At 50.8% G+C, this 10,073-nt stretch overlaps 1 pseudogene; it reads left to right on the top strand.

The window, feature by feature from the left end:
- Positions 1 to 254: 254 nt before the first annotated feature.
- On the top strand, positions 255 to 8,538 carry LOC136506475 (uncharacterized; annotated as a pseudogene).
- Positions 8,539 to 10,073: the final 1,535 nt, after the last annotated feature.

The following is a 10,073-nucleotide window of genomic DNA, read 5'->3' as shown; positions in this document are numbered from 1 at the left end:
GGCATGCTAGGGCTGGCGGTCAGTGTGCGGTGCACCTAGGGTTGTGCAGACGGGGCGCGCTCATCCAGTCGTCGTCATCCCTGCTCCTGGGTTCTGCCCATGCGGACAGAGGAGGGGGTTCAAGGGGAAGGAGCGCGCAGGGGCGGCGACGGGTTCGGGGAGGAGGCGTGGCGTCCAAACTCACGGAGAGGAGAGGAGGGGGTAAGGAGGAAGGAGGGGCGGGTGTGGCGTTTCCGCGGGCGTGCGTGACGGTGATGCTGGCAGGGGCGCAGGTGGCGTCGGCCACGGTCGGTGGTGGCGCCAGCGTTCCTCTGGGCTCCCAAAAACTATGGGTGGGTTTGTTGCGCACTTGTGCTTATCTTTTGTGTCACTATCTTGATTTAGAGAGCTTGAGCTATAGATAAGATTCGTGAAATTACTATTGAGGTGTTTTGGCTGCTCTGCTTATAACCCGGAAAGTATAAACTATAATGAATCGGTATACAAAGCATTGCCATGACTCATGAAACGCACACATTTTCCTTCTCGTTCGAGGAACACTTTCTTTATCTAAACTTTGTTCATGATCGCTCCTGTTTACTAAGTAGAAAACTGCCTCCAATCAGTGGAATAATTAACTCATCATTTGTTAAAGTCCACCTTATTGGGAGCAAGCAACTGTTTAGTACAGATTGATTTGTGCAAGATCACATTGCATTAGCTGATTTTTACCTATAATTTTGGAAAGTTAAGTTCACCAAATACAATCATTGAAAAGTCAAGATTGAGACTTTATGCCTAGGGAATACATAGATTCGATGTCCTTTTTCAAAAAATGAATGATTAACTGACAAGCCTATATTTTTTTATGTTGCACAGTACACATTGGGGATGCTATATCTTGTGCCTAAAAATACTTTGTGCCCTTATTTTGGTACTGAAGCATGAACTGGTGCTAGTTTTGGCTCTTACTTCTTTATATGGGCCACCTTTGTGCCCTTATTTTGCAATGGGGATTGAAGCCATGAGTTCAATTTAACAAAACAGTGTTTAGTTCTAAGCAGTTCCAGGTTTCTTTTATCAGAGAATTTTGCGTCAACACAGTGCCTAGGTTCATGTCACGCATGCCTAGTTTCTAATGCATATGATGGGTGCAATACTGTTCTTATACTGTGATGTCCATAATCAGCCTTTCTCAATGATCTGTTAGTTACTTGCTTACTGCATATACCGTGTTACCTTGCTCAACTTTGATGTGTCATCAGTTCACTTGACTTCTACTTGAACCAAATTTGCTAGCTCATCTAAAAAGATTTCTTGTACCTTCAAATTATTATTATAGCAAGCACATGTTAGCTCACTACTCTAGAATTTACCTTCCATTGACCTTTATCATCCATATTCCATTCTGAGGACACTAAAGAACTGGTCCACTATCAGACAGTGTCGTTAAAGGGTTTAGCTAAATCTATTCTTGAGGAAGGTGGCTGGTCAAACTTGATGGTAATTATCCCCACAGGTGAAACTTAAGCCCTCACGCAACTTCTTCTAAATTATCTGCATGTTAAATCAGTTCCCTGAATCCTGATGTCGTGATTTTATTATTAGTGTTCAGGGGAGGATGCTCAGAAGAATGTTGATGTTGCAATTGTTTTTCTTGGCTCAAAGGTACTTATTTTATACCTATCTATATTTTACTGACTTGAAACTAGTGCAAATAAAGTTGAATTAAATATTTTTTTTTGAACTGAAGCAGTGCCTGTGCATAGATTCAAAAAATTCAAGTCGATATTTCTGATAAATATTGTCTGTTGATTCCACGAAGCCATAAAACTAACAAATTGTCCACCCTTTAATAAGACAGTCATGGCTTCCGTTTTCACTGACCATTGACTTGTTTTTGTTAGATAATCTACACCTACCTTGTGTGAACACAGCAAGGGAAGGCGACGCCGAAAAGACACCCTGCTGTGATACTGTAGCCGCTGCAGGTGCAGGCGCCGCACGGCTCACCTGCAGCACTGTAGGCACATGCAGAGGCCGGTGCAGAGTCAGTCATGTATGTTATCTAGTCACTGTTGCAGCAGGGCAGCTGTACTAGGACTACATTGATATAGTTGTATAAATAGACTACCACGGTAACTCAGTAAAAAGAGTTTAGATTTACCATATCCCAGACAGGGCTTCGGCCAACGCTGGTGTCTTGTACTATGTGTACATGCTCTGTTCTTCCTTCTTCTTCTAGCTCTAGCCATAGTGTGTGGGGACGGACAACGCTTGTTCGTGGTCGGCACGGCTAGTGGGTGCTCGGCAATACTAATAGGTGCTCGACAAGACTGGTGAGTTGTTCACTCACCTGAGCCGGTGATCCTATAGGCCAACAAGTGGTATCAGAGCCGTACAAGCGCCGTCGCCAGACTAACCGCTGGCGATGACGGGTGGTTCAGAGATAGGCGACAGCAGTGGCACTGTTGTGGCTGCCCAGCCACGACCGGAGGTCGTTGTTCACATGGTGCGGGAGGTTAGCGACACCAGTTGGCCGACGCTGACTCGCACCACTATGGAGACTGGTCGGTGACCATGAAGGTCAAGCTCAGAGCCCGACGGCTCTGGAATGCTGTTGACAAGGGCACCGACAATGAGGAGGATGACATGTCAGCGCTGGAGGCTATCCTCGCTGCTGTACCGGCAGAGTACAGGGAGCCGTTGGGGGTGAAGAGCTCCGCTAAGGAGGCATGGGAGGCTATTGCGACAATGCGCGTCGGTTCTGACCGCGCAAAGAAGGCGACGGCCCAACTTCTGAAGCAGGAGTACGCCAACCTCAAGTTCAAGGATGGTGAAACGGTGGAGGACTTCTCCCTCCGCCTGTAGACGCTCATTAGCAAGCTAAAGAGCCATGGCATCACCGTCGATGAAGAGGAGGCGGTCTCCAAGTACCTCCACTCCGTGCCGGCAAAGTACATCCAGATCGCTCTCTCCATAGAGACGATGCTGGACTTGTCCACCCTCACCATTGAGGATGTGACAGGCTGTCTGCGGGCGGTGGACGAGCGCCTGGAGCAGGCGATAGCAACGAAGGACAGCGGGAAACTCCGGTTGATGGAAGAGGAGTGGGATGCTCGGAGGAACTCTAGGAAGGCAGCCTCCTCCAACCGCGGTGGCGATGGCAAGCGTCGCGGCAAGGCTTCTTCAGAGAAGAAGCAGGTCGACCCCAACACCTGCCGGTGTTGCGGGAAGATGGGCCATTGGGCACGGGAGTGCCCAAATCGCAAGCAGGAGAAGAAGGCTCAGGCTCACCTAGCGCAAGCCGATGATGAGGATGAGGCCACTATCCTAATGGCAATGTTCTGTGCACTGCACAACGTCGAGGCCGAGGAGAGGGAAGAGGCGATGACAGTGGAAGGACCTGGGAAGGCCTTGAAGACTGTCAACCTCAACGAACCATGCGCCCAAGTCCACCTCGGACATGTGGGCGTCGACCAGGAGCAGTAGTAGTATCTGGACTCTCGTGCTAGCAACCACATGACGGGCTTCAAGGCATCCTTCTCCGAGCTCGACGACGATGTTACCGGTATGGTGAAGTTTGGTGACGGCTCAAGGGTGGCTATCCAAGGGCGCGACACCATCATCTTCAGGTGCCAGAACGGGGAGCACCGCACGCTAACGGATGTATATTACATCCTACAGCTGTGTTCCAGCATCATTAGCATTGGTCAACTGGATGAGCATAGTAGCGAGGTACTGATCAAGGACGGAGTCCTTAGAATCAAGGACCGGGAGCAGCGACTTCTTGCCAAGGTGAAGAGGTCCCTGAACCGGTTGTACCTGCTCGACCTGAAGGTAGAGCAGCCGGTGTGCCTAGCGACAAGGCACTCCGAGGAACCATGGATGTGGCATGCTCAGTTCAGACATCTCAGCTTCGACGCTCTTGGTCGGTTGGAAAAGATGGTCTGAGGGCTACCCCACATCAAGCACGGAGGCGAGCTGTGTGACAACTGCCTGGCCGGGAAGCAGAGGAGGCTACCTTTCCCGAAGGCGGCCAAGTTTCATGCGAAGGACGCTCTTGAGCTTGTCCACGGTGACCTCTGCGGGCCGATCACGCCTGCTACAAATGGTGGTCGGCGGTACTTCCTCCTGCTCATGGATGATTACAGTCGCTACATGTGGCTGCAACTCCTAATGAGCAAGGACGAAGCGGCGGCGGCAATCAAGAAGTTCAAGATGCGCACGGAGGCCGAGAGCGGCAAGAAGCTCCGTGTGCTAAGGACTGATCGCGGCAGCGAATTCACTTCGGTGGAGTTCGCTGCGTACTGCGTGGATCAGGGTGTGGGGCAACATCACATCACGTCATACTCGCCACAACAGAATGGCATGGTGGAGAGGCGGAACCAGATGGTGGTCGGCATGGCCCGATCCATGATGAAGGCCAAAGGCATGCCGGCAAGGTTATGGGGAGAGGCGGTGACCATGGCGGTGTTCATCCTCAACCATGCTCCGACGAAGGCCCTGATGGGCAAGACGCCGTTCAAAGCTTGGTATGGGCGAAAGCCAAGCGTGTCCTTCCTCCAGACATTCGGCTGCATCAGCCACCTCAAGAAGACGAAGCTAAACCTCACCAAGCTGGAGGACAGGAGCACACCGATGGTGTTCCTGGGCTACGTGGAGGGTACCAAGGCGTATCGGCTCTATGACCCACGCGGAGACAAGGTGCTTGTCTCGCGCGACGTCGTGTTTGACGAGGAGGCAGCTTAGGACTAGAGCAGTCCGAGCACGGGGGAAGCTGGCGGCTTCACCAGCACCTTCGTCGTCGAGCACTTGGTCATCCATGGTGGTGGTGACGCTAGGGAAGAGGTGCCGAGCACTCTGGCGGTAGAGCCGAGCACTCCTGGGGTAGTGCCGAGCACTTCGGGAGGGATGCCAAGCACTCCGAGAGGAGTGCCGAGCACGCTAGGAGTGGTGCCAGGAGGTTCTACAGTGGTGGCGACCACTCCAGAACAGGTGCTGAGCACTCCCGTGGAGGATCCAAGACGTCTTACAGTGGTGCCAACCACTCCAAGACTGAGGCTGGGCACTCCTACAGTGTGGCCGAACACTGTAGGAGTTATGACGAGAAGTCCAGAAGTAGTGCCGAGCACTGCAACCAGGGTGCCGAGCACTCAAGGTGCTATGCCAAGCATTCCGGTGGAACAGGGAACTCCATCGATGCCGATCGAGTTCACCTCACCTCCAAGTGGCATCACTGAGTTTGTGGACGCCTACCACGAAGGTGAGGAGGTGCAGTTCCGTAGGCTGGACGACATCGTCGGTGGCACAGGACCCTCAGGACTGGCTAGTCATCTGCTCAATGACGCAGAGCTGCTACTGGTCAGTGCAGAGGAACCACCCACGTTTGCGCTGGTCGAGCGGAATGAAAACTGGCGACGGGCGATGCTGGAGGAAATGAAGGCGATCGAGGAAAACGAGACTTGGCAGCTCGTCGATCCACCCCTAGGATGCCGTTTGATTAGCCTGAAGTGGGTGTACAAGGTCAAACAGGATGAGCTCGGCGCCATTGTCAAGCACAAGGCACGCCTTGTCGCCCGAGGCTTTGTTCAACGCGAGGGCATAGACTTCAAGGAGTTCTTTACGCTAGTAGCACGCATGGAGTCGGTCCGTTTGCTACTTGCTTTGGCAGCAGCAAAGGACTGGCGCGTCCATCACTTGGACGTTAAATCAGCCTTCCTCAATAGCGAGCTAGAGGAGACAGTCTTCATCAGGCAACCTCCAGGTTTCGCTGTCAAGGGAAAGGAGCACAGGGTGCTCTGACTGCGCAAGGCGCTCTACGGGCTGCGGCAGGCCCCCCCAAGCATGGAACGCCAAGCTTGACGCCATGCTGGGTGAGCTTGGGTTTCAGAGGTGTGCAACTGAGCACGCACTCTACACGCGGCGACGGGGGAAGGAGGAGCTCATCGTCGGCGTGTATGTGGATGACTTAATCGTCACCGGCGCACGCACGGAGGACATCAATAGCTTCAAGCGCGAGATGGCGGCTTGTTTTCGAATGAGCGATCTCGGCGCACTCTCCTATTACCTCGGCATCGAGGTGAGACAGGGGAAGGAGGAACTCACACTCGGTCAGAGCGCGTATGCCTCCAAGCTGTTGGAGAGGAGCGGCATGGCTGAGTGCAAGCCATGCATGACTCTGATGGAGGAGCGGCTAAAGCTGACAAAGGGCAGCACCGCGGCGAAGGTGGATGCAACACTCTACCGGAGCATCGTCGACGGTCGGCGCTACCTAGTCCACACAAGGCCGGACATTGTGTTCGCCGTGGGCTACGTCAGTCGCTTCATGAAGGATCCTAGAGAGGATCACTGGGCTACGGTAAAGCGGCTACTACGCTACGTCAAAGGGACGGTGGATCAGGGGATCATCTTTCCCAAGACCGACGGGAGTAGGCTGCAGCTCATTGTGTTCAGCGATGCAGACATGGCGGGGGACATCGACGGACGACGGAGCACCTATGGCGTGCTCGTCTTCCTCGGGTCGGCCCCAATTTCATGGTTGTCGCTGAAATAGAAGGTGGTGGCGCTATCTATGTGCGAGGCAGAGTACGTAGCGGCGGCCATAGCGGCGTGCCAAGTTGTGTGGCTATGCCAGCTGCTGGGCGAGCTGACCGGCGTGGAAGCTCACCCACCAGCACTGATGGTGGACAACCAGCCCGCCATCGCCCTCGCGAAGAATCCGGTTCTGCACAACCGGAGTAAATACATCGACGTGAAGTTCCACTTCCTCAGGAACTGTGTCGATGGAGGGCAGATCGTCATCGAGTTTGTCGAAACTGGTCGGCAACTCGCGAACGTCCTCACCAAGCCGCTCGGACATCTTCGACTCACGGAGCTGAAGGAGATGATCGGCATGGAGGGGGTACAAGGGTTAGCAGCAGGATTAGGGGAATATTGTTAGATAATCTACTACTACCTTGTGTGAACACAGTAAGGGAAGCGGCGCCGAAAAGGCCCCCGGCTGTGATACTGTAGCCGCTGCAGGTGCAGGCGCCGCACGGCTCACCTGCAGCACTGTAGGCACATGCAGAGGCCGACGCAGAGTCAGCCATGTATGTTATCTAGTCACTGTTGCAGCAGGGCAGCTGTACTGGGAATAGATGGATAGAGTTGTATAAATAAACTATCACGACAACTTAGTAAAGAGAGTTCACTTCGGCCAACGCTGGTGTCTTGTACTGTGTGTGCATGTTCTGTTCTTCCTTCTCCTTCTAGCTCTAACAATAGTGTGTGGGAACGGACAACGCTTGTTCATGGTCGGCACGGCTAGTGGGTGCTCGGCAACACTAGCGGGTGCTCGGTAAGACTGGTGAGTGGTTCACTCACCTGAGCCGGTGATCCTGTGGGCCAACAGTTTTTCCCTCTTAGCATTCGTCAGACATATCTAAAGATACACAAGTTGATCCAGCCTTAGCAGACACACTGAAGTTAACCGTTGGAACTCTTATTTCCCTCAGTTATTGTTTAACTGAAGCATCGAATTTCTAATTGCTTATAATCGTTGTGCCCATCAGGTCTCCTTCAAAAGCTCAGAGTTTTCCATCGCATACCGCTATGTTTCCACATCAGATGATGAGAAATTGGAAAATTCATTGCTGTCCAGCTTTGCTGAGAATTGTAACAATGGCTTTGAAAGAACTCGTATCTCCTACACAGACACGTACACTGTAACTGGTCAAGATCTGAATAAACATCATGTCATGGATTCTATCCATGTAAGTTATTATATAATTTTTCAGTTCTTCTATGCTATATCTGTTTCGTATATTGACAGCATTTACATTCAAGGACTAGGTGACGCCACGGATGAGAAACAACCCAAGTGGACAGAGCGATCTAATTGTCTTCTGCAGTGGTGGTTTCAAGGATTTACACCCTGCAAAAACAGAAGGTTAGGATAGGACTTCTTACATTGTTCTTCCACTTTCAACTATACAGCTGAAAGTTAATTTCGTACTGATGTCACTGCAGGAGAGTTGCTTTCTGACCTGATTGCCATGCTGAAAAAGTCTGGAGCTAAATATAGCATTATTTATGCCTCTCAACCATCTGGTTTACTGGAAAGCCCTTCCAACCTGCCATTAGGCAGGTATCTTGAAGAGAAGAACAATACTACTAAGGCTGGCCTGGGCAAATGTGATGGAGAGTGCCTAGTCAAATCAACTCTTCTGGAGGGAACTTTTGTTGTAAGTTGTTACCTGTACTCTGTTTCATTCGTGGTTATGAATCGATACTTCACAAATCAATATACCTTGTATGCTTGCTATATTGTCTCACACCTTTTTTTTTGCGAGGAATATTGTCTCACACCTGTCTACTATGTTCAGGGAATAGTGCTTCTTATCATCTTGATATCAGGACTCATGTGTATGATGGGAATTGATACTCCATCAAGGTTTGAAGCTCCACAGGAATCTTGATTCATTTCAATGCAGATCAGACTGATAGCTTGATGAGGCAAAAGGATTCTGAATGCCAATATTTGTTGGTCTGTGCTGTGAATATAGTTATCTTCCTATTCAAAGTGCCTTGTGTATTTTACATTACATACCCCTACGAAGATCTAGCTGAGCTTTTGCACGCATTTGCATAAAGCTTGTGTTGTAACAGATCTAGCATGGCTCCCGGTGTTTTCTGTGAATAACCTGCAATTCAGGTAACAAATAACATGACACTGTGCATCAACAAAATGAAATCTTGTTACTGTACTTAAACATCTGTCACGTGCTCACGCCTATTTACATCTTGTGTCCCAATTGAAACTGTAAATTGTTGCTGTCTCTGTTGCCAAGATGTACAGTCTGTGACAGACTGCAATACATTGATCCTCTGGATGTGAAACACATTGGCTAATTGATGAGATCCTTGGTCCTTACGGCTGATTAACATGTTTCAGGATCGTGTGTTAGTCTAATGAAGCAACATGATTTGTTCTCAATTCTAATGGGGTTTCAATTTAAGCCTAAATTGAGAGGCCTCTCAGTGTACATTTTAGGTTTATTTGTTGGCCAAAATGGATCCTCAATTCCTCTTTACCAGTGCTACAATTTGCATTATTATCTATGTAACACGTATCTAGAATATACTCATGTAGAACATGCAAATAGATCGATCTTCCCATGCTGCTTGTGGAAGATCTAGCGGAAGGGCAACGGTATCTTTATGTCCATTAAAACTAAGGGGAAGATAGGGGAGGAGAAAGTGAAAGCAAAAGGGCTAGTTTGGATGGTGGTGGTGGTGGTGGGTAATAAACCTAGTGGAAAGGGAAGCTCCGGAGGGATTTTAGAGGCATTTATTTCCTTGGGTAGAAATTCCCATCCCCCAGCCACTGTCTCGGAATGTCACAAAACTTCCAAAAAAATCAAGAAAAGTTATAAAAAACGGTGTCCTTCCTCCTTGCCCCCGCCGCCTCCTCGCCCTCGCGCCTACTCATCGTACTTATCCTCGCACCCCACTCCCGCTTGCCTCAACGGCAACCGCGCCCTCCTCCTCATCCTTGCCCCCGCCGCTGCCCACCACCCCGCTGTGGCACGCTAGGGTTTCGTCGGGGTGTCCGCGGAGCTCCGGCGAAACCCTAGCGCACCCGCGGCGGCCGTCTTCTTCCCCTCCCCCCTCCTTCTTCCGTGGCGAGCTGCGGCCATGGAGCTCCCCCGTCCCGACCTGGCCCGGCCGCTTCCACCATAGTCGGGTCCCCTAAACCGCTCTGCCGTTGTCCCCACCTCCTGGACGGCCTTCCTCCCCCAAATCCCCTTCTTTGCTCGCCGGAGATGGAGAAGAAGAGAGGGAAAGCATGGGAGCGGGAGATGCCGGAACCCTAACGCCAGCGAGGTCTCCGTCTCCATCCTCGCTGCCGTCTTCTTCCTGTTCGGCGGGGCGCAGGCGCGTGGGCGCGTCAACAAACAGGTAAACAAAATATCAGGCGCCTATGTTTGAGTAAATCTATATAAAAATAGGAAGTTTATGTTCATGCTAAAATGCGATTAGTTAATAGCTAGCATGCATGATATATGCCTACAGAATTAAAAAGAAACATTTTTTGCAAAACAAAAAGG

Source organism: Miscanthus floridulus, chromosome 15 (genome assembly GCF_019320115.1).
Source record: "Miscanthus floridulus cultivar M001 chromosome 15, ASM1932011v1, whole genome shotgun sequence".
NCBI lineage: Eukaryota > Viridiplantae > Streptophyta > Magnoliopsida > Poales > Poaceae > Miscanthus > Miscanthus floridulus.
Note: the sequence above shows the minus strand (reverse complement) of the source record. Positions and strands in the feature narration are given on the sequence as shown.